The sequence below is a fragment of the Chlorocebus sabaeus genome, chromosome X, assembly GCF_047675955.1.
Source record: "Chlorocebus sabaeus isolate Y175 chromosome X, mChlSab1.0.hap1, whole genome shotgun sequence".
NCBI lineage: Eukaryota > Metazoa > Chordata > Mammalia > Primates > Cercopithecidae > Chlorocebus > Chlorocebus sabaeus.
Window position 1 is genome coordinate 50,548,099 of NC_132933.1, and position 25,608 is coordinate 50,573,706.

A 25,608-nucleotide genomic window follows, 5' to 3' on the forward strand; every position below is an offset into this window, starting at 1 on the left:
CCAGATCCACAAAAGACTGAAAAGAGTAGAGACTGAATTGTCACAGACAAGCACAGGAGTAGGACTCCTATCCAAATATCTAATTCTCCTGATTTATTTAGTGAGATGGCTTTCATGAACTTCTCACATGATGTTCACCACCCCTCAGCATTCCTCTTCCTCTGTGGGGAAATAGGCATTTTCATGCATTGCTAGAAGTAATGTTAAATGGTACAGTCCCTGTGGTGGGGTTTGATGCTATCTATAAAAATACATTGGTATTTACTCTTGGAAACAGCAATCCCTCTTCTAAAAATCCATCCCAAAGAAACACTGCAAAAAGATAAAAGGTATATACACAAGGCTATTTATGGTAGAAAATTCCTAACAGAATACTAGTAATATGACAGATGCCCAGTACAGGGCCAACTAAATAATCTAAGGTACAACTATACCCTAGAGTACTATGCAAGTATAGAAAGCAAGGAGGACTCCCTCTCTGTACTGCTATGAGTAATCTCTACGACACATTGTGAAATAAAAAGCAAGAAGAAGAAGAAAAAAAAAAGTATAGAGCAGCAGTATCCAATACAGTAGCCACTACTGACATATGTCAACTTAATTTAAATTACAAACTCAGTTTCTTAGTCTTACTCATCACGTTTCACATGCTCAATAACCATAGCTAGCTAGTGGCTACTGTGTTGCACAGTTTAGATATAGAACATTTTCATTTCTGGATAAATTTTTACTGGGGAAGTAATACAATAAATAATATACATATTTGCTTTTTTTTTTTTTTTAGAATGAGGGTAATAACAAAAACTAATAAAATGATTACCTATAATAGGACAGAGGAGCAGCCCGGGATAAAAGCAGATGACATATATCTCTTACAAAGGATACACATTTCCTGGTTAAACACACTGGAGAGGACAAAAAAAATGACTAACCCAGTAGCAATGAGCAACCAAAAGTACTCAGACTGAATCCAAAAAAACAAAACACAAACAGAACAAGCTCACTGCTCACCTTTGGAAACTCCTAAGGAAACAAGTCACTGTTTTGGAAAGTGGAAATACTGCAAAAGAACTAAACATTCATCCTACCTTCCCTGTGTATACCACATCTCAATATAATCTAATAGGTCAGAGGAAGTTTTCTTTATACATGAATTCCAGCTGGTGAAGGCAGAAGAAATCAGAATTACAATGTCACCCTTTTTGTAACATTTAATGAAATGCAGATACAGGTAAGAATATTCAGAGACTGCAAAAAACATGAAGTAAAGGTGAATAGGGAAATTTTATAAAGAACAGATCATGCTGATGACACCTGAACCCAGTGATTAATTTCAACATCACAGGAGAGACAACCAGATCCAATGAGCCTCCTAGTGTAACACTGTAAGAATAAACACCACCACACCTGAGATATTCAAGCCAAAAAACTTGAATCTCAACAAGCCTCTAAATCTCATTACCAATTTAAAGGACATAAGATTGGCCAGATGAACTTAATAAACAAAATAAGGACACAATCAGCAATATCCAGAATGCAAACTCCACAGGACAACAATCCAATTTCTTAAGCAAATAAATAAGGTTTTTAAAAAGAGTACAGACCTTCTTTGATTAAAAGAGACTTAAAACTTGAGAGAACTAAATTAAGGAGAAACTGATATTAAAACCACAATGAGATACTGCTACACACCCAGCAAAAGAAGAAAAAAAAAAACAAAAAAGATGGAAAACACTAAGTGTGGCAAGGATGTGGAGCAGTGGAACTCTTACACTGTTGATGGGGATACAGATTGGAAAAACCACTTTGAAAAACTGACAGTGTCCACTAAGCTGAACATATACATACCCTGTGACTCAGAAATGCCAGTCCTTGGCACATGCCCAAGAGAAATGAAAATAAATGTCTATCCAAACATATGTATAAGATCATTCATTGTGGCACATATACACCATGGAATACTATGCAGCCATAAAAAAGGATGAGTTTGTGTCCTTTGTAGGGACATGGATGCAGCTGGAAACAATCATTCTCAGCAAACTATCACAAGAACAGAAAACCAAACACCGCATCTTCTCACTCATAGGTGGGAACTGAACAATGATATAGAGCACTTGGACTCGGGAAGGGGAACATCACACACCGGGGCCTATCACGGGGAGGGGTGAGGGGGGAGGGATTGCATTGGGAGTTATACCTGATGTAAATGACGAGTTGATGGGTGCAGCACGCCAACATGGCAGAAGTATACATATGTGACAAACCTGCACGTTATCCACATGTACCCTAGAACTTAAAGTATAATTAAAAAAAATTAAAAAAAAATAAAAAAAAAGATCATTCATAACACCATTATTCATAAGTCAAACACTGGAAAAATATGTAAATCTCCAAAAGGGATACATATATTGTGAAATACCCAAATAATACAATGCCATCCATCAATGAGAATGAATAATCTACAACTATAGACAAGAATAATGGAAATCACACACGCATTATGCTGATTGAAAGGAGATAGACACAAAAGACTGCATGCTGTATGATTCCAGGCATTTTTCTTCTAATGTCCCAATAGATTTTGGTAAAGGAAAGGAAAATCATTATCCCATTTCCATTTATTTGAAGGTATTCTATGTCTTCCTATATTACCTGCAAGTTAACCTCAGAGAAGCATGTATCCTCTGAACCCTTGAAAAGTGATTCACTATACATAAGAAAAATGCTAATACCATATCTGAGAACAGATAACTGTGTGAGATGGGAGATATACCTGTGCTCAGTGCCAGCCCTAATCTATAAACTCTAGGTGACTGTGAGTAAATCACCACACCTTATCTGCATCACCAATCAATGGTGGTCCGACCAGGCCTGTCTCCAAACTAAAGAAACCTAAAGCACTGGACAAAGTGACTTCCACCTGGAAAAGCACTCTGAATTCCTAAAAAGGAAGATAATTCATCTTTGAATTCCAAGGAATTATTTGAATAGCCAAGTTGTCTAATGCATATTAAGTATGACGATTAATATATTTTTGAAATAATTTCTCTTTTGGTTTCACAGTTATCAGCTTTTTACATTTTCTTAAATAGATACCATCTTGGTACATGGCACAAAAGCTACTGAAAGATACTTTCCAACCAAAGACATACATGAACCACCATGGGCTGACATGGTTCAACCACGTCAAAACTGACATGGCTTTTTCTTCTCCATAATTGTACTGGTTAGGAGTGTAGGATCTGGAGACAGAATAGGGACAAGCCCTACTTCCTATAACCTATGTGACTTTGAATACTTTGCTTCACTTTACAGTCGCTCAAATGCCTCATCAGTAAACTGGGATTATGCAATACCTACCAAAGAAGACAAACCATTTTTAAACAAATACTGCTTTGTATTTTGGTTTTACAAGGATAAACAGCCAAGAATCCCATTATTTAAAAAATTATACTACAGAGAAATTGGGATACCTGGCTCTCTGTGACCTTGGGAGAGTGAAAGAACCACTCTGGGCCAGGCACAGTGGCTCACGCCTGTAATCCCAGCACTTTGGGAGGCCGAGGCGGGCAGATCACGAGGTCAGGAGATCGAGACCATCCTGGCTAACACAGTGAAACCCCGTCTCTACTAAAAATACAAAAAATTAGCCGGGCATGGTGGTGGGCACCTGTGGTCCCAGCTACTTGGGAGGCTGAGGCAGGAGAATGGCGAGAACCTGGGAGGCGGAGCTTGCAGTGAGCCGAGATCGCGCCACTGCACTCCAGCCTGGGCAACAGAGCGAGACTCTGCCTCAAAAAAAAAAAAAAAAAAAAGGACCACTCTAGAACCACTCTGTACTTCAATTTCGTTTTCTGTAAACTGGGGCAAGCAACTGTCCCTACCTCATGAGTTGCTGCTTTGAGAATTACTTGAGTTAATACATGCAAACTCTTAGACCCATAGTAGGAACACAATAACTGCTCATTAAATGTGAATTTGATATTGAGATTTTTCAAGTTTTAAAAGTTTAATAGTTTGCATGTTAATTAAATAAAGCATTATAGTCTTACAATTGAATCTTAATTATCAACTGATATATATTTTAAATTACTAACTTTCACTTCTAAACCACATTTGGATGACCTAACTAATTAACTTGAGACTATCTCAAAAGCACTTGGAAGGACTGATCTCAGAAAACAGCACCATCGTTTCTCCATTTTGCTGAACAAAAACACCTGGGGTCCTCCTTGACTCTGCCTTATCCCCCATACCCTACCCACACAGGCACTGCAAGTCCTGCCTGCCCTACCTCCAAATACCCTCTGTTGAGGTCCACACTGCCCTCCCTGCCCCACCCCTGGCTTCTGCACACAGTCGCAGCCCTGGTCCCATCTACCTGCACATCTTCAGTATTCTCCCAATGGTTATCCTCACTCCCTACCTTGTTCCTTTCTAGTCCATTCTCCACACAGCAGCCAGAGTCACCTTCTGACAACAAGAATCAGACCATGTCACTCCCATACTCTAATCTTGACACTCACAATACAATTATCCAAACTCCTTACAGGGCCTAACCCATGTTGTTCCTGTCTACCCTTCAACTTCATCTCCCACCAGATTGCATACTGTCTGCTAGGCTCCAGCCACTCTAGCTTGTCCTCTGTTCCTGCATCAGTGGTGTCCACACACAACATAGGGACACTGACAAAATGGACTCTCCATGCCTGGCTTCTTCCTATCATTCAAGACTCAGGTCAAGTATCACTTCCTGAGAAAGAGTACACTGACAACCCTATCTATAATAATCCTTGTATTGATCCTTCTCTACTTTGTTTAGTTATGCTTATTTTCATCAAAGAGTATATCCTCATATGAAATCACATGCTTGCTGATTTATTTACCTGCTTATAGTCAGTTTTTCCAGACTAGAATGATAGCTCCTGGGACCCTGCCTGTTTTCTGTGATGTTTCCCCAGTGCCTAGACCAGAACTTCACATATAAATCATTGAATAAGTATTACTGAATTGAAGGAATTGTTACATATTGGACATACCAGAGATCACACGGATATTTAAAACTGAGTAGCAGGAGCAACAATGAAATTAGACATCAAAGGATTCAAATTTTCATGGGCCTTGTTGCCAATCCACAGCAGTGCTTTTCAAACACTGATGAATACCAGAAACAACTAAAGAAATTACTCAAAATGTAGACACTTCTCACCCCACCTCCCTGGTTTTGATTCTGTAGATCTAGGATGGGCCCAAGTATCTGCAATTTTAACAAGCAACCCTTGACGAATTTGATGAAGTGGCCCATGGAGCATACTTGGAAAAATTCTAGACCTAAACAGTTCATATTTAAGTATAATTAATTTAATGCCTCCATGCAGAGTTCTGGGACATCTGAAGTGTCTCTGTTAATGTAATTACTTGAAAGTGCGCTGGTTCTTCCATTTCACCGAAGACCACTGATTGCTTTTTCACATGGGATCACACTTAAACTCTAGAGTATTCCAAGTAGTCTGGAGGATTGGGAATTGTTATCCTGCCGTATGGGCGAGGCTGGTGGAAGGTAGTGACTCACCTAAAGTGTCCCAATGATGGAACCCTGATCTTTTCACTCTTGCTCCAGCAACCTGTCTAGCAGACTCCACATCGCACTTGGTTCTTCTCTATCAGCTCCTGGTTCTGGGATGCAGAGTCCACACCCTTCTCTGATGTTGCATTAGAAGGGAGATTAAGAAGATAAGAAAGCACATGGAATAGAGAGGAAAGTAAGAGGATGGGAAAGCACATGAAACACAGGGGATGGGATGATGATGTCTGGCCTGTTCCCACTATCTGGAAGCTGTGCTATGATACTTTTCCTCTTCCCCAGCTCCATCCTACAACCCCCTGCTACACACAACAGTGACAATGAAGCTCACACATAATAGAAATGTGGGCTTCTCTGTGCTTTCTGTTACATTTCCAAGTATTCGCCCTAGTAGTCATGCTATTACATTAATGTCAAGACATCACACTGGCATAGTGAAGGAGGTAATGTTAGAATGAAGAACATTTGCTGATGGCCTACAAGATGCCACAAGCTTTAGGTTGTTATTTTCAGACATTTTCTCTTCAAATCCTCAAAGCTGTGCTCTGAGGTGAGCATCATTACTTCCTTTCCACAGATGGGGTACAGTCAGGCTCAGAGAGCAAAATACATGCTCAAAGAATTCTAGGGAGGTGTCAAGCAGACACTGAAACCAACTTCAAGGTCCTTCCACTGGCCAATTCTGGAAAAATGTGAGCATCAAAATACAGAATGATAGTAACAGAGTGTAACCCTTTGAAAAAAAATAGGAATCTCACAGTCATATTGATATAAATAAAAACATGAATAAGTACATTAATAAATAATGAGGCCAAGCACAATGGCTCATACCTGTAATCCAGGACTTTGGGAGACCAAGGCAGGTGAATTTCTTGAGCCCAGGAGTTCAAGACCAGCCTGAGCAATATAGTGAAACCCCCATCTCTACTAAAAATACAAAAAATTAACTGGATGTGGTGGGATGTACCTGTAGTTCCAGGTACTTGGCAGGCTGAGGTGAGAGGATCGTTTGAGACTGGGAGGTTGAGACTGCAGTGAGCCAAGATCAAGCCACTGCACTCTAGCCTGGGCAACAGAGAGAGACAGGAAGGACGGAAGGAAGGAAGGACGGACAGAAGGAAGGAAGGAAGGAAGGATCTCTCTCACCATCCCAGATCCCAGGAATTCATTGATGTAGATTTACTGAGTGGGTGGGTGGCCAGGTAAAAAATTAAAACCTGGCAGGCATGGTGGCTTATGCCTATAATCTCAACATTTTGGGAGGCTGAGGTGGGAGGGTCACTTGTGCCCAGGAGTTTGACATCAGCCTGGGAAACATGAGACTCTGTCGCTACAAAGTAAACAATAAGTTAGTCAGGTATGGTGGTGTGCACCTGGAGTCCCAGCTTCTCAAGAGGCTGAGGGGGGAGGATTGCTTGAACTCAGGAGGTTAAGGCTGCCGTGAGCTATGATTGTACCACTTTACTCTAGCCTGGGCAACAAAGCAAGATGCTGTCAAAAAAACAAAAAACAAAAATACACCACCACCACAACCACCGCCACCACCAACAAAAAACAGCAAACCTTGCATTTCAACAGATTTATTTTAAGCATACATATAAAGTTGAAAGCTACTGAACTATGCTCTTTTAATGATTACTTTTTCTGGAGATGACCCCTGTAGAATATCTGTGAGACATCTTTCAAATACTTTTACAATCAGAAAATGGTCCGTGCTTTCAACCAAAGAAAACCTTGAGCTATTATTATTTGGCTGCTGAGAAAATATAGTAGTTCAAAGAAAATATAATAATTAGGGATTGTATTTTAAAATGCCATTTATAGTAGCTTCGAAAAGTATGAAATATTTATGGATAAAAAAATCTGTCCACAATTGTACAACACCTGCACACTGAACATTACAAAACATTGCTGAGAAAATTGAAGGAGACTTAAATAAATGGGGGACATACTGTGTTCGTGGATCAGAAGACTCGGTATTGTTAAGATATCAATTTTCCCCGATATGATCTACAAATTTAACGCAAACTCAATAAAAAATTTTACCAAAGTTTTAAAAAGGGAATTGACAGGCTGGTTCTAAAATTCATGTGAAAATTTAATGGATCTAGCTGATAAAAACAACTTTGAAAAAAAGGTCAAAGTTAGAGAACAAACACTACCTGACTTCAAGACTCTTTACAAACCTACAGTAATCAAGAATATGCTATTGGCATCAAGGTAGAAAAGCAGATCAAAGGAACAGAATAAGGAATCCAAAACCTACCAAATCTACACGGACAACTGTTTTTTTTTTTTTTGACAAAGATGCAAAGGCAATTCAGTGGAGCAAAGAGAGTCTTTTCAACAAATTGTGCTGGGAGAAGTGGTCATCTATATTCACAAATACAAACAGTGATCCAAATATCATACTATACACAAAGGTAAACTCAACTCAAAGTGGATCATAGATATACATATAAAACCTAAAACTGTAAGACTTCTACCAGAAAACACAGGAGAAAATCCTTGTGACTTTGGGTAAGGTAAAGACTTCATGAGTGAGACAAAATTACAATCTGTAGGTGAAGAAATCAATAAATTAGACTTCCTGAAAGTTAAAAACTTTGCTCTTCCAAAGATACTGTTGACAAGCCCTTGTTTGGGAGAAAATGTATAGAAACCATTTATCTGGTAAAGGGCTTATATCCAGAATACAGAAAATCTCACAAAACTCCTTAAGAAAACAGACACTCCAATAAATAAATGGACAGAAGAGTTGAAAAGACACTCCACTAAAGAAAATATACAGATGTCAAATAAGCACATGAAAAGATATTCAACTTCATTAATAATTAGGGAAAGAAAACGAAAAGTACAGTGAGAGACTATTTCATTCCAGAAGAATGATCAAAATTTAACACTGACCATACCAATCACCGGCAATTTTCTGGAAGCTGAAACCCTGCTTCCAGTGAAGAAATCAATAAATTAGACTTCCTGAAAGTTAAAAACTTTGCTCTTCCAAAGATACTGTTGACAAGTCCTTGTTTGGGAGAAAATGTTTGGAAACCATTTATCTGGTAAAGGGCTTATATCCAGAATAGGATATATCCAGAAAAGGGCTTATATCCAGCTGAAACACTGCTGGTTGGAATGAAAAATGGTACAACCACTTTGAAAACAGTTTGGCCATTTCTTACAATGTTAATCTTACCTCTACCACATGGTACAGGGACTGAACTCCTAAGTATTGACCCTTGAAAGAGAATGCATATTTTCACAAAAAGACTTATTCACAAATGTTCATAGCAGCTTTATTTACAAGAGCCCCAAATGAGAAACAGCCAAAATGTCCATCGACAAATGGATGGATGATAAAATGTTTAGTGTGGTTGTATACTGCAATAGCATTTAGCAATCAAATGAAGTATATCAATGGATAAATGTAATAAAATGGATAAATATAAAAATAAGTAGAGTGAATAAAAAAACCCAGGTGTTGATCAAAAAAAAAAAAAAAAAAAAAAGAAACCACCTCTATGATTCCATTTAAATATATTTCTGGACATGTAAAGTAATGTATAGTGACAGGCATGCTGTGTTTACCTGGGGGCAAGACAGTGGGAAGGGTAGGTAGGCCAGCTACTAAAGAACTGAAATTGTGATGTCCTGGGAAATAATAATGGTATTTAGAACAATCTAGTTATCTTAGTGGACATAGCTGGGTATCATTATAATAGGGCAAACTACATTGCAATTATTAATTTTGAAAATGCTAAATTCTTGTACCTGACATTTTGATATTTTTAGGTAGCACTTAATTTCTGGCTTCTTAGAAAATTTCATTATAGAACAGACAAAAATGTAGAAACCATGGAAGAATGCATACTATAATCACAAATTGCTAGGAAGATCTTCTAACCTTCTAACTGCATAGTTCAACATCCATCAGATAAATTCATGGGCATCACTGACAACTATTCATACAGGCAGAAAAGGTATGTAAATTTGTTGCAAATACATGTTACACATCAAGTTCCCTCCTCAAGTGAACAATTCATTGCTTTATGATAAAGTAAGGCATCTCTCAGATGGGAATCAAGGTTACTACAAAAAGTAGTTTCTCATCTTCTGGGCTATGTTGTGAACCTCACAGGAGCTATTCCACAACACGGTTTTGTTCAGATCTATGAACTCACTAGAATCAGGCATCATATCCTACTAGGGAGGGAAGTGCCAGGGGTCTCCTGAGGACAGCTGCCCTTCAAATCCTGAGTAGAAGCTTCAGCACCCATTACATCTCAGATCCTGAGAACGAACCTCCTTCAGACCCTTAATATAAGTTCAGACACAGGCATGAAGAGTTGCACAGGGAGAAAGAGAATCCAGCCATTATTGTATATTCTTGGAGTAACTCTGTGCCTGGCACCATACTAGGCACTGGGTTAGTGACCAATGACACTGATAAAATTGGGTAGTGATCATATCCAGAAGGTACAACGGGTTTCTCACCAGGGCCTTTTTCTTCTTTCCTTATCTATCCCCTAACAACAAATCTGAAAAGGAATAAAAAGAGGCCTGAATTCATGTAAACATTCCTGATCCCACAATAACCACAGGGCTATGGTCTTGTACTTGCTTTATCATGGTAAGTTCCAGAAATTCTGTGGGTGAGCGTAATTATCCCCATTATACAGAATGGGACACTAAGTTCAGTCTTTGCCTGTATCATCCTCCCACGCCCCTCCTTTACGTGGGAAGTAGCCCTGAGACACCCTGGAACAGGACATCACACTCCCTGGGGCCAGGAGGGACCCACCTCTCTTTCTCACCAGAGAGCCAGGGCACCGAGTCCCAAAGCAAGAACAAGGAGACTTGGTTGGAATCCCTTGTCTTTCCACACCCCGGGGCAGTTCAGTCCTACATCTTCAGCTGAGTCTCAAACACCTGAAGGCAACCCTGCTTTTTTCACCAGGCCATGTAAGTCTCCATTGAAAAGTCGTTACAGTCACCCTTATGATGTCTGGTTTCTATGGCAACCGAGATGTATAGGCTTGTCCTCCACACCGGAAATGCTGCCTCCATAGTGCCCTGTGTCCTCTTGCCTTTCTGGGAAAGCAAAAAACCTTCTCTCTTCAGACTACCACCTGAGAAAGCTTACCAATAAAAGGAACTAGACAGGGACCCAGGCAATTGGTGGAACTCTGCCCTCATTTGATAAAGGACAGAAGTCCGTGTTGTTGGGAATTTTGTTTGCTTTAAAACTGACCTTGAGGGAATATTATCACTACATAGAGAGCCAGGGAGGTATCCTAAGGCTCTAGACGATGAGCTAGCCCTGAGGGAGGGAACATGTACAACTCATACACCATGCTAGGCAGTTAGGCATCTGTGGCAGAAAACTGAGAGACTGTTTATAATCATATGACTAAACAAACTAGCGACACCAAAATATGTCGTTTAAGCTATCTCTAAGTTATTTCAGGGAAGCAGGCTTAGAATAATATAGTCATTTAGTAGGCAAAAACCTAATCAATTCAATCATACGATGGTTTATCTTGACAAAGTCTTTTCCCCCCATCCCAGTATTTTATTCCATGTGAATGGACATTCACAACCAAAACATTTCTAGCCTCTCTGCACACTCCTTTGGGAGGAGAAACATGCTGCTCAGCTGGAGTCCTTCCTTCAAAACTCTTCGGAGTAAGCTGCCTTTCAGAGACACTCACTCTGCTCTGCCAACAGGAGGGATCTTACAAGAGGCCCACAGTTCTGTTCTTTCTGTGTCTCGCTGGCTCCCCAACTATTCCTATGGTCTTGCTTTACAATGCTCGAATATATTTTTTAAAATTTTTCTTGAGATGGAGTCTCACTCTTTCATCAGGCTGGTATGCACTGGCGTAATCTTGGTGCACTGCAACCTCCACCTCCTGGGTTCAAGCAATTCTCCTGCCTCAGCTTCCCAAGTAGTTGGGATCACAGGCATGTGCCACCATGCCCAGCTAATTTTTGTATTTTTAGTAGAGACACGGTTTCACTATGTTGGCCAGGATGGTCTCGATCTCTTGACCTCGTGATCCGCCTGCCTCAACCTCCCAAAGTGCGGGGATTACGGGCATGAGCCACTGCGCCCAGCCTACAATGCTTGAATCTTTAAGGGCCTCTCAGCTCCCACCAAGTACTCCACTGCTCCAAGTCTTAGCACTAAACCAAGATACGTAATTTTAAAACTACATGAGCTTTATTTCTTATAAAGGTGATATTGGAGAATATGACTTAGATTTGCTGTCACATGGGCTATGAAAGAGCTGCAGAATCGACAGTGTCCACCTAGCAGTGCTGCATTGGGAGTCACAAATGCCAAGGATTGCAATGCATAATGACCTGTTGTCTCCTGAAGGAGCCCTGTCCATGTATGTTCAAGAAAAGTGACTTTCTTGCCAAGGGCTATCCCTGTAGCAGGAGAAATGTGAAGAAATATCCCTTGTTTGGAATCATAACTCACTAAGCCAACCTCTGAGGTTTTTCTTATGAAGTGGTTTGTAGCAACACACTCTCAGCACCTTAATTTACATGACTGTAGTAGAGGCTCATCTTACGGTATTATGCTCCAAATTCCAATGGTAGTGGAAAAATTACACATTGTGAAAATTTCCATTGGAAATCTCTTCAAGTAGGAATCAATGACATGTCCTATCAATGGACATCTCTATCCATTTATCAATGACAAACCTCTATCCACATATAAACCAACACTCAGATTATAGTCAAAATTATAACTAAGTTCCACCAGCCCTTTCTTATTCAGTAACAGATCACAGAAAAAGAGGGAAAGCTCACCAAAACCCTAATGTTTTGCATATATATTTCTCCTTAACCACTAACCCCCAAAATAGCCATTTATTATCACTCAGGAGTCTGTGTGTTGACTGGGCTGAGCTGGGTGTTTTCTGCTTCATGGAGTATCTGTCACCTGGGGATGCAGTCATCTGGATGCTCCACATATCTGGGACATCCAAGAGGCTCACTCACATGGATGATGACTGGTACTGGTAACTTCTGGGAGCTCAGCTGGCGTTTTGCCTGGAACACCTTGGTTTGACACAGAGTCCTCCATGGGTAGGGTAGCCAGAGAAAATAGAAGACACTCAGTTAAATTTGATTCCAGATAAATAATGAATAATATTTTAGTGTGTGACGGTTATATTTATATGCCAACTTGGCTGGGCTAAAGTACACAGCTCATCAAGCATTATTCTGGATGTTTCTTTGAGGGTGTTTTTGAATGAGATTAAAATTTAAATTTCTGGATATTGTATAAAGCAGATTACCATCTATACTGTGGGTAGGCTTCATTTAATCAACTGGAAATCTGCATAGAAAAAAAAAAAAGACTGACATCCCCTGAAGCAAAGGGAAGTGTGCTCGAAGATGGCATTTGGAATTAAACTGCAACATTGGTTCTTCACTGGTCTGCAGTCTGCAAACACATCCTGCAAATTTGCGACTTCCAGCTACCATAATCATGCTAGCCAATTCCTGAAAATACATCAGTCTCTCCCCAAACCCTCTATTTAGATAAATAGATACATACATATATACACATACTGTATTGGATATGTGACTCTGGATGTGGCATGCAATATTATTTTATTTGAATTCAACTGGGCATCTCATATTTTTATTTGCAAAATCTGGCAACCCTATGGGTGCAGCCTTTGGATGTGTAAGTTTTATTGACCTTCTGACATGACATTTCCAATGAGTCAAGTCTAAGGAAAATGAGCAGGTAAGACTGAAAAAAAGGAAAAAAGCCGGTAATACTTAGTGCTGGTGAAATAAAGGGGACAGACTTTCATATACACTATTGGCGCAGCATTGATGTATACACTTTCTGAGGCCCATATTATTACAGCTTAATGACTTGAATGGCCTTTGTGAAGAAGTCCTATTTCTACCAACACGGGAGTTTCAGCTGAGGGTTTAGAAAAGGCTCATCAAGGTGACTCTGATGTGCATCCTAGTTAAGAAGCCCTGGACGTGGGGGCAGGTCAAATTAATATATGAGATAGCTTCTATTTACGGAACAGAGTGTTTAGAGGGGCCTAGCTCCAGGTCCTTTATGTTAGTGTCTGGATTTGATCTCATGACAGCCCTGCTACTGAGGTACCAGTATCCTCTCTTCTTCATGGATGTCTGCGACTACAAAGCACATGCTTCTTACCACAGAGCTGGATGGCAAAAAATGTTGCTCAGCACGCCCACTGCCAGAGCCAGGCCCACTGCCAGAACCTGCCAGCTTGGGCACCTTGAGTTGCTGGTGGCAGAGCTTTAGCATGAGGACATATACTGTTAAGGAGTTTAATCTCTGTTCTCCTTGTGTTTACCCTTCCTGCATTTCTAGCAGAAAACCAGGCTTGGGCCTCCTTCCCTGTCTCAGGAAAGGTTTATAGCAGGGCTGGAAGCAGAAGCTGTCTGAAGCCAGTGTTTGCTTCATCCTGCATGAAAATTTAAACTTAAGGAAAGGATTGGGCTGCTTGTACCTGGCAGAGAGGGGAAGGGTTCTGAAGACACAGAGAAGGGAGAAGAGAGGTTTCTCCTGGACAGGGATGAGGTCAGAGGTCTACAGGTCCCTCTGGGAGTAGGGACCTGAGCACTGCTTCCTATCAATGTTGGGAGAAGCTCTGTATATAGTTCATCGAGGCTGGGCATCCATCCATGAGACAGATTCTCCTGTTTGGTTGGAAGGATGGATAGCTCAGGGTCGGGAAGAGGGGTGGGGCTGAAGGTAGTAAACCAGCTAGGGAAATGGTCAGCTCAGCCCTCAGCAGTGGGGACACATGTGTGATAATGATCTGCCATGCTGTATCTGGAGGATACATTTCCACAAATGGTTATTCTTTGTCAAAGAGCATGACTATTTTTAGCATATACTGTCTAGTTGAAAGTTAAAATCTCTTTACTAATGAATATCCCAACCAACTGCAAGATGAAAGCACCTGTTTCTCTAGATTTGTGCAGTAATGGGTTTCCCAATGTTATTAATATTTGCTAATGTAATATCCTATCACTGTAATGTTAAAATACTTTTCATTTTTCTCCACCTATTTCCATATAAATGGCATATTTCACACGTGCATTTCTAAATGCAAACATAACAGTCCCACTTTATGCCTTAGAATATGTCCTTGAATAGTCCTAGAGTCTGATGAGAAAACCTGATGAGTGAGTTTGTGTTTATGCTATGTCCTGTTTAAATGGAAATTGTGGAGTCATAAGAACGACATACACTGAAGCAGGAGAACAAAATGGTGGACTGTCTTTGCAGAGACACTGGGGAACATATATGAGAGAAGCAAGCATGGCCCCATCAACTCTTAAGTCTGCACTGCAGAGAGTCCCTGGCATGTGTGCAAGAATGGTCATGGCAGCGTGGCCAAAATATCAAAATAGCCCCAAAGTCACCTTATTAAAGACATCTCAGAAACATCATTTTCAGAAGAAATAATTTCAATAAGTGTTTGCTATGATTTGGATGTTTGACTCCTCTAAACCTCATGTTGAAATTTGATCCCCAATGTTGGAGGTGGGACCTAACAGGAGGTGTTTGGGTCAGGGGGGTGGATCCCTCATGAAAGTCTTGGTGCCATCCTTGCTGTGATGAGTGAGTCCTTGCTCTATTAGTTACCACAAGAGCTGGTTGTTTAAAACAGTCTAGTACCTCCCATCTCTCTTCTCCCTCTCTGGCCATGTGATCTCTGCACAAGTTAGCTCCCCATGGCCTTCCATCATGAGTGAAAGCTTCCTGAGGCCCTCATCACAAGCAGATGCCCAATCTTGAACTTTCCAACCATCAGAATTGTTAGCCACATAAAGTTTTTCTTTATAAGTTATGCAGCCTCAGATATTCCTTTATAGCAACACTAAATGGACTAAGATAGTGGTATAAAAATATATGGTTTATTCCATTTACCCATCAGGACAGCAGTGTGAAGAAAGTATGGTGAGTCCCATCTCACAGATGATCAAGCTCTGGTTCACAGAGACTAAGACCCTCTCCAGATAAGTGGCAGAATGGCAATGAGATTCTATCTCTTACCCTCCCACGCAATGGAACCAGCAGCTTCTTATTTGGAAGATGATAATTGTATACTTCCCCAGTATTGTTCCCTAAGGGTACTCACTCAACAGCCCTTCACATTGAGGAAGAGGATGGTGGAGATGAAATCCTGCCCTTTGGGCTATGAGGCATAGCTGTGGGGTCATATGGATTACCAGGTCTCTGAGGTTAACTGTGGGGTGAAATAAAGAAACATAACCTCATGTGGAACAAGAAATAACAACGAAGAGAACAGAAAACAGCAGGCCCTCCAGGGATCACCTCTACCTCTCTCTGTCTTTGCTCCCTTCCCCACCTCATTTGTCTCCCGCTCTGTGTGACAGTATGGGATGTACACAGGTATCCAAGGTACCCTGAGAGAGGACAGAATGATGGGAAGATCTAGACCATGAGAAGGGTGGATCATGCAGCACTAGTCCTGGGTGTTGGCTCACCCACCAGGTGCTCCATCTCTTCCTACTTCTGTGTGCCTCACCATCACTCTACCACACAGTAATGAAGCTCCCACATTAACAGAAATATGCACTCTCCAAGGGAGGCTAGCAGGGTAAGTGACTTAACCCTGAGACCAGAACATCTCACAGTTACTGGTTTGGGTCTGGCACCAATAATGCAGAGAGGTCTCTGGTCTCTCTTGCTCCAGTGTCCTGAACAGCAGAGAGTATGAGGCTTTCATCAAGCCCCTTGGGACTGCAAAGGAAACACACTTTTCTCATGCAGATGGCGGGTAATATAAGGGGACAGGAAAACCCACGAAACAGGAAGAAGTGTGGTGTGTGGTGACTTCATTCCCTTACCCCAAACTCCATTCACGGGGTCCATGATTCAGTTGAATAGAAGTGGTGGAATCCCCTTCTTCCCTTCCCCAGCACCATCAGGGCGCTCATTCCACCACATAGAAATGACACTGACTCACGGTGAAATTAGAAATGTGGGAGTGTTTTCCTTCTCCCAAATGCTCTCTAGTCACATGGAAAATAGTTACTATACACTAGAGAAACTTGACAAACCCCACCTTAATTAATTAACATCACCAGTGACATTAAGTAGGCCTCTTGACTACTAGATATAGTGTGACAAGAAGGGCACTTCAACTCAATGGTATTCTTTCTCGAAACACATAGTCCTGGTCTAATCACAATAAGAACAACTGGCTAAGCCTGTACTCCTCATGACTCTCAGGGTCATGAAAGTCACCTGGAAGTTCCTCAAATGGATAAGCAGGGAGTTACCAGCAATTCCACTCTTAGGTACATACTCAAGAGAAATGAAAACATAAGTCTACCTGAAAACTTGTACACAAATGTATGTCGAATTGTCATTCATATTAGCCAACAACTAGAAATAATCCAATGATTATCAACAGATAAATGGATAAAAAATGTAGTCTATTCATACAAGATTTTTCAGCCATTAGAAAGAATGACATTATGATGCAGGCTACACCATGGATGAACCTTGAGTATATATCATAACCAGGTGAAGGAAGCCAAACAATAAAGACCAAATATTGTATGATTCCATTTATATAAAGCATGTAAACAGGCAAATACATAGACACAGAAAACATTTGTGATTGCCAAGGCTGAAGCAGGAATTAACTGTATTCAAGCATGACAGGACTTTTTGAGGTAATGGAAATGTTAAAAGCTTAATTATGGTGATGGTAGCACAACTCTACACATTTACTAAAATTCATCAAATTTTACCCTGAAAATGGGTAAATTTCATTGTCTGTAAAGTATATTGCAAGAAAGCTGTTTAAAAATATGGTACTACAATTTTTATGGAGTATGCCAGCAAGACAGAACTGTTCACTCCCCTGGAAGGGGGCTGAAGCCAGGGAGCCAAGTGGTCTAGCTCAGTGGATCCCACCTCCACGGAGCCCAGCAAACTAAGATCCACTGGCTTAAAATTTTTGCTGCTAAGATCCACTGGCTTAAAATTCTTGCTGCCAGCATAGCAGTCTGAAGTCCACTTGGGATGCTCCAGCTTGGTGGGGGGAGGGGCGTCCACCATTACTGAGGCTTGAGTAGGTGGTTTTCCCCTCACAGCATAAACAAAGACACAGGAAAGTTCGAACTGGGCAGAGCCCACCACAGCTTGGCAAAGCCACTGTAGCCAGATTGCCTCTCTAGATTCCTCCTCTCAGGGCAGGGCATCTCTGAAAAAAAGTCACCAGCCCCAGTCAGGGGTTTATAGATAAAACTCCCATCTCCCTGGGACAGAGCACCTCAGGGAAGGGGTGGCTGTGGGTGCAGCTTCAGCCGACTTAAACGTTCCTGCCTGCTAGCTCTGAAAAGAGTAGCAGATCTCCCAGCACAACACTCGAGCTCTGCTAAGAGACACACTGCCTCCTCAAGTGGGTCCCTCTGACCCCCATGAGTCCTGACTGGGAGACACCTCCCAGCAGGAGTCGACAGACACTTCATATAGGAGAACTCCGGCTAGCATCTGACGGGTGCCTCTCTGGGATGAAGCTTCCAGAGGAAGGAACAGGCTGCAGTCTTTGCTGTTCTGCAGCCTCCACTGGTGATACCCAGGCAAACGGGGTCTGGAGTGAACTGCCAGCAAACTCCAGCAGACCTGCAGCAGAGGGGCCTGTTAGAAGGAAAACTAACAAACAGAAAGGAATAGTATCAACATTAACAAAAAGAATGTCCACACCAAAACCCCATCCAAAGGTCACCAACATCAAAGACCAAAGGTAGATAAATCCATGAAGATGGGGAGAAACCTGCACAAAAAGGCTGAAAATTGCAAAAACCAGAAGGCCTCTTCTCCTCCAAAGGATCACAACTCCTCACTAGCAAGGGAACAAAACTGGATGGAGAATTAGTTTGACAAATTGACAGAAGTAGGCTTCAGAAGGTGGGTAAGAACAAACTCCTCTGAGCTAAAGGAGCATGTTCTAACCCAATGCAAGGAAGCTAAGAACCTTTTTAAAAGGTTAGAGGAATTGCTAACTAGAATAAACAGTTTAGAGAAGAACATAAATGACCTGATGGAGCTGAGAAACACATCATGAGCACTTCATGAAGCATATGCAAGTATCAACAGCTGAACTGATCAAGCGGAAGAAAGGATATCAGAGATTGAAGATCAACTTAATGAAATAAAGCATGAAGACAGGATTAGAGAAAAAAGAATGAAAAGGAACGAACAAAGCCTCCAAGAAATATTGGAATATGTGAAAAGACCAAACCTATGTTTGACTGATATACCTGGAAGTGATGGGGAGAATGGAACCAAGCTGGAAAACACTCTTCAGGATATTATCCAGGAGAACTTCCCTAACCTAGCAAGACAGGCCAACATTCAAATTCAGGAAATACAGAGAACACCACAAAGATACTCCAAGAAGAGCAACCCCAAGACACATAATCGTCAGATTCACCAAGATTGAAATGAAGGAAAAAATGTTAAGGGCAGCCAAAGAGAAAGGTCGGGTTACCCACAAAGGGAAGCCCATCAGTCTAACAGCGGATCTCTCTGCAGAAACCCTACAAGTCAGAAGAGAGTGGGGGCCAATATTCAACATTCTTAAAGAAAGAATTTTCAATCTAGAATTTCATATCCAGTCAAACTGAGCTTCATAAGCGAAGGAGAAATAAAATCCTTTACAGACAAGCAAATGCTGAGAGATTCTGTCACCACAGGCCTGCCTTACAAGAGCTCCTGAAGGAAGCACTTCAGGAGTGGAAAGGAACAAGCGGTACCAGCCACTGCAAAAACATGCCAAACTGTAAAAACCATCAATGCTAGGAAGAAACTGCATCAACTAACGGGCAAAATAACCAGCTAACATCATAATGACAGGATCAAATCCACACATAACAATATTAACCTTAAATGTAAATAGGCTAAATGTCTCAATGAAAATACACAGACTGGAAAATTGATAAAGAGTCAAGACCCATTGGTGTATTGTATTCAGGAGACCCATCTCATGTGCAAAGGCACACATAGGCTTGAAATAAAGGGAAGGAGGAATATTTATCAAGCAAATGGAAGCAAGAAAAAGCAGGTGTCACTTTATTTTTGATGAGTTTAATCTAATTGGCTGCATATTTTGTGACTTATTTATTTATATTTAGTACTGTCTTTTCAAGGTTTTTTTTTTTTCCCCAGTCAATAAATTTGGACTTTGCACTTCTAACTAGCTTGATACAGCTCCAAACAAAGCTAAGAGTCTAGGTAAGCAGTCAATCCGGTTGTGGATTGTATTAGAAAAATGACTTCAGCAACTTACGTGGAGAGACTATGCTCAGGTTCCTGCATCCATAAAAATTGGTATAATAACACTCATTGCCCTTTTATTTTGCAGACATCATAAAGATACATACGACAATTAAAGGAACCCAAATATATGGGAATAAACATATAAACCTGAGGTAGGACTGTTATTATAATGATGGTAAACAATGGGCATATTCAAAATCTGAGTAATTAATACAAACTGTCCAAGACCATTTTTAAATATTGCATGCATATGGAAACTTGGAAAGCAAGAAGGAATCACAAGCTGGGACACTGGGAAAGTTTGAGAGTCCTAATCCTGCCAGAGGCACTGCAGGGTGTAGACACTTGCAACATTCCTGTCTGACAGCTCCCAGGTGAGTAGATACATTTGTGTCTTTCCCAGCAGCCTGTGCTGCTATTTAAAAACAGGCATGGTTCCTCTCACTTCTGGTAGGAGCAAAGGCCAGTGGCCTGATGGGACAAATAACCTTTCCTTCTCTGACCCCAGAAAATATCCATATTAATTGGAATTGAATATTGAAACGCACCACCTTTGCATAAGTCTAAAACTTGCAGCCTCTGGCTTCATTATGAGTCAGATGTCAAATGGGAAAGACAGTGGGTGGGTCCTGAAACAAGGCTTTGAGTGTTTTCTGCATCTCTGTGAGCAGCCAGGCTTTCTACTGCTTATACTATTAAAGTTGAATATAAAACTGTCATTTAAAAGAAAGTGAAAAAAGGATGAGTTTGTGCCCTTTGTACGGACATGGATGCAGCTGGAAACCATCATTCTCAGCAAACTATTGCAAGAACAGAAAACCAAACACCGCATCTTCTCACTCATAGGTGGGAACTGAACAATGAGATCACTTGGACTCAGGAAGGGGAACATCACACACCAGGGTCTATTATGGGGAGGGGGGAGAGGGGAAGGATTGCTTTGGGAGTTATACCTGATGTAAAGGATGAGTTGATGGGTGCTGACGAGTTGATGGGTGCAGCACACCAACGTGGCACAAGTACACATATGTAACAAACCTGCACGTTATGCACATGTACTCTAGAACTTAAAGTATAATAATAATAAAAAAAAGAAAAAAGAAGAAGAAAAAAAAATAAAAGAAAGTGACAGAGCATCTCTTTCCTTCCCCACTGTATTGTGGGTCCATTGACATTTCCACAGAGAAGTCTTCTTTGAAGTCCCCTTTCTGACAAGGTTTCTCTTCCAATTATATTCTTCTTCTTCAGCTTTGAATTTATTCTTGTTCATACTTATCTCAGTTGCAATTTTTCATTAATCTGCAGGATTATTTGATTAGTGCCTTCCTTGCCAACTGAAGAGTAAATTAGAATAAATCAGGGGCTATATTTATTTTTACTAGGGCTGCCATATTTATAACAGACAAACAAGTAAACAAATAAAATAAAAAACTACAGGACACTCAGCTAAATTTGAATTTCAGATAAACATAGAATAATTTTTAGTATAAGAATGTTGTTTATCTAAAATTCAAATTTAACTGGGAATCCTGTATTTTATCCTGCAACATTTTTAGCCACAGTTTACCTTCAGGGCTTATCACAGTATTAAGAACATTGTAAGAGTTCAATTAAAATGTCTTGAATGGATGAATGCCAGATTACAGGGAGGAAGGAAAGTATCATAACATTTTAGACAGTTGCAAATACATAAGATTGCATACTAGTATAATTATAATCCATTTCCAAAAACACTTCCTTAAAGTAAATTTTCAAAAGCCAGGAACAACCCATAGAGCTCACAGACAAAACTTTTACAGAGTAGTAGTCAGTAAAAATGTCATACCACAATTCCACCATCAACATATTTTCGATTCTCCTGATATCTAAACAGAAAAGGTAACAAAAATCATATACACATCACATAATTAACTAAAAACCACATTTGAACCAAAAAGACTCTCCTCATTTTTTAGTGTTGATTGAAATACAGTAGGCGAAACTTACAAAATATGTAGTTGTAAATAGAAACATTCACTAGAGATCAAAAGGTGTAGAAATAGCCAGGAAAAGTGGCAAATAACCCTCAAAAGATTTTGAGTGTACCTCAGATATTGTTCTTTGTCATCATTATTATAACTGTTTGACCTAATTGCTGTCTATAAATTAAAAAGCAGATTATTATCTTCTCAGCCCCTTTTCATGTTCTTTTCTTTCATTAATTTCAACAAATATTGAATGTCTATTGCGTGTAAGACAATGTCTAAAACAAAATAAAAATCTGTGTAAATGTGAAAAAAAATATGATACTGACCTGGTCTTCTGTTGTACCACAGTAATGACCAAACGTTTTCATACAAAAGAATTGATGCATATGTTTCATATAAAAATTAATGCATATAGGGCCGGGCAGGATGGTTCACGCCTGTAATCCCAGCATTTTGGGAGGCCAAGGCAGGCGGATTACGAGCTGAAAAGATCGAGACCATCCTGGTCAACATGGTAAAACCTCGTCTCTACTAAAAATACAAAAAATTAGCTGGGCGTGGTGGTGCATGCCTGCAGTCCCAGCTACTCGGGAGGCTGAGGTAGGAGAATCGCTTGAACCCAGGAGGTGGAGGTTGCAGTGAGCCGAGATCACACCACTGCACTCCAGCCTGGCAACAGAGTGAGACTCTGTCGCAAAAAAAAAAAAAAAAAAAAAAAAAAAAAAAAAAAAAAAAAAAAAAAAAAGAATGCATATAAAAGAGTGCCTGTGTCCTACCCCTGCTGCCTCTGTCCTGTGTAACTCTAAGCAATGATCATTCCTCTTCCCCCTTCCCCTCATTGCTACATCAGGTTGTGCTTGTGTGCAAAATTTGATTGCATCTGATCACTTCCACGTCTTCCAATTATGGCAATGGCTTGAGAGCGGGTCCATGACAGAGTCCAGAACCCATCCTATGTGATAGGATGTCAGCATTAACTAATTTCTTCACTCCTCTGTGGCTGACCTCACATGCCTCCCCTTGGGGAGTCTAAATGGCACAACTCTATGTGTGCCACTATGTCAATACATATCAAAGGGTACACACCACTTACATAAACAATTTCCCTTGTAGAAATTCATCTTCAGAATGTAGTGAAGAATGTTCATAAGCATCTGGTTATAAGGACTGCCATCCTGATAATTCTCTTTTGTCACTTCTGGGCCTGAATTTGGGAAGAGAGACCAAATGAGACACAAACCCATGAAGGGGCAGAGGGAAATGTGGTTGTCAGCACACACACACATACACACACACACACTCTCTCACACAAACTGAGACATTTATCATGTTGTGTTGTATTTCTCCTAAGACAGCTTGCTGGACTCAAGGAAGACACATTCAACTCACTAGTGCAAATAGCCACAGGAACTGTGCCCGTAACTGTGCCCTTCAGCAGTGCACAGACTCTGAAAAGATGCCATCCACACAGTGTAGATAATATAACATGAGGTTGTGAAAATTGATTATGTCACATCCATAGGATGGAATTCCAGAAGGCAACGAAAACGAGTTATAATGAAAGTAATGATGAGACATGACTTCTTGTGCACCAAATTAATCATTCTCATTATTTCTAATGTGTGCAGAAACAGGTACTTTCACACTGTGATACAGGTCATATAAATTAGTAATAGTATTTTGAATTCATTATTAATATAAAATGTTATCGTTCAAAGGGCTTTAAAATGACTCAGGAACTTAGTATAAATAAATGCTTACAAACGTATTTGCATATACGTGAGCATGGCGTTAAGTACATTATTTTTGGTCATAGAAATGGTAAGGGAACTAAATTTTCATTGCTGTAATACTAGTGAAATAAATTTGAGGGCATCCACACAATGAAATACACAGTCCAAAAAAAAAAAAAAATGAGATTTTGTGTTTAAGTATTTTAAAATATACTCCCATGAAAAAATGGTTATAATAAGGGCAAACTTGGGTTACGAAGATGATAAAAGATCGGCATCCATTTTAGCTTACCCAGTTCTCCAGCTATTTATCCATATGTCTCAAAGCATTGAAAAAATATATTTATTATTCTGACATAGTTTTCTCTTCCACATAGTAAAAGGCTTCATTTTTTAAATGGAGGCTGTCGGTATTCCTACACACTGGGAATGCCCAATTTTCCACTCAGACTTCTAGAAAACTCTGTAGAGCGGGCTTGGGCCACAACTCCTCCCTCCCACTTTCCTACTGTGATGTTCAAGCTGCAGTTCAGGCTTCAGTCACGAGGGGGCACTATCATACTACCATTGTCAAACTTCTCCACAGCCATGTTTGCATGGAGCAAAAAAAATTCCTCACTTAAAACCTAGCGTATAAATTTACATACAGAATGGCTCTAATTCTATCAGAATAAAATTGATAAGTGTAAAAGATGACAGTAAAATCCTCTACTCTGCGGCATCCATAAGATAAAACATGAGATACCTCTAGTGCACACTGGCAACCCATGGCAGGCAGAATTATTGTAATTTGGTATATTTTTGAAAGTTTAGTGACTATGTATATTGCATTTTATGTGAATTATCTGTTCATATCTTTTGATGATTTCTCTCCTCATTATTAAGACTTCTTCCATATCAAGGATATTATGTATTAACCATTCTAAATCCTAAATAAATATAGATAGCAAATAAACATATGAACTAGTGAAAGACTATACAATTTGTGTTTAAAAGCAATACAACAGAATTGAACACAAATGAGCAATCATATCAATAACAGTAAATTGGCTTAACTCATCTATTAAAAGAAAAGTATTTCAGATTGCCTATTGAAGCAAAATCCAAAGCTATGCTTTTCCCAGTGATACATGTAAAACAAATGTATTCATATAGGTTAAGAATGTAAGGATAAATATACACTAGGCAGTTGACAATATAAAGAAAGTAAGGGTTACAATCTTGATAATTAAGAGAAAAAAACTGAGACCAAAATGGATTTAAAGAGACAAAAAATCACAGTTGATAAAGCCAAAGGCTACAATTCACAAGGAAGATGGGAGCTATTAATACTTACATATGCAGTCATGTGGTAAAAATATTGATAGAACAAAAAACTACAGTAGTGCAAAGAGAAGTAGGAAGAAGCACACCATTTAATAATAGATGATTCTACATTTCCTGTTATCCAAAAACGTTCAGGTGGAGAAAAATTTAGTAATTGTAGAGAAGACTTAAGCAACATAATTCCAAGAGTAGATCTTACAGATACACTTATTCTAAACTGTGAAGCCTAATATTAGGTAACACACCTACTTTTCATATAAACATGGATCATTCATGAAAACTGATTCTATCTGAGGCTGTTAAACAAAACTTGCGCCCAAATGGAAATAGATTAAAATTGCAGAATTTGGTGCATATAATCATAATGAAAACAGAGCATGTATGAATTTAGCTAGAGTAGCTATCAGAGACTATTTTAAAGCATTAAATACCGATATCAATAAAAATGAAAATAAATGAGTTAAACATTCAATTCAGAAAGCCTGATAAAAAACTACAATGTAAACTAAAAGAATGCAGACGAAAAGAATACTTAATGGTAAAATTAGAAGTGAATGTAAAGAAATAACATCTCAGCAGAGTTGGGATGAGAAGGAAGCAAACATTGGTGCTGTGAATAATGTGTCAAAAACTGTTCTGGGATCTGGAGGAGAG

At 39.9% G+C, this 25,608-nt stretch overlaps 1 protein-coding gene across 8 annotated transcripts in view; it reads right to left on the reverse strand.

Moving 5' to 3' along the window:
* LOC103232380 (ras-related protein Rab-40A-like) overlaps window positions 1-25,608 on the reverse strand; it is a 186,544-nt gene that overhangs the window by 107,473 nt on the left and 53,463 nt on the right. For all 8 annotated transcript variants that reach the window (XR_012091932.1, XR_012091927.1, XR_012091929.1 and 5 more), the window contains exon 4: window positions 22,989-23,099. The gene's annotated coding sequence lies outside the window, so the exon portion shown is untranslated. The remainder of the gene's footprint in view (window positions 1-22,988; window positions 23,100-25,608) is intronic.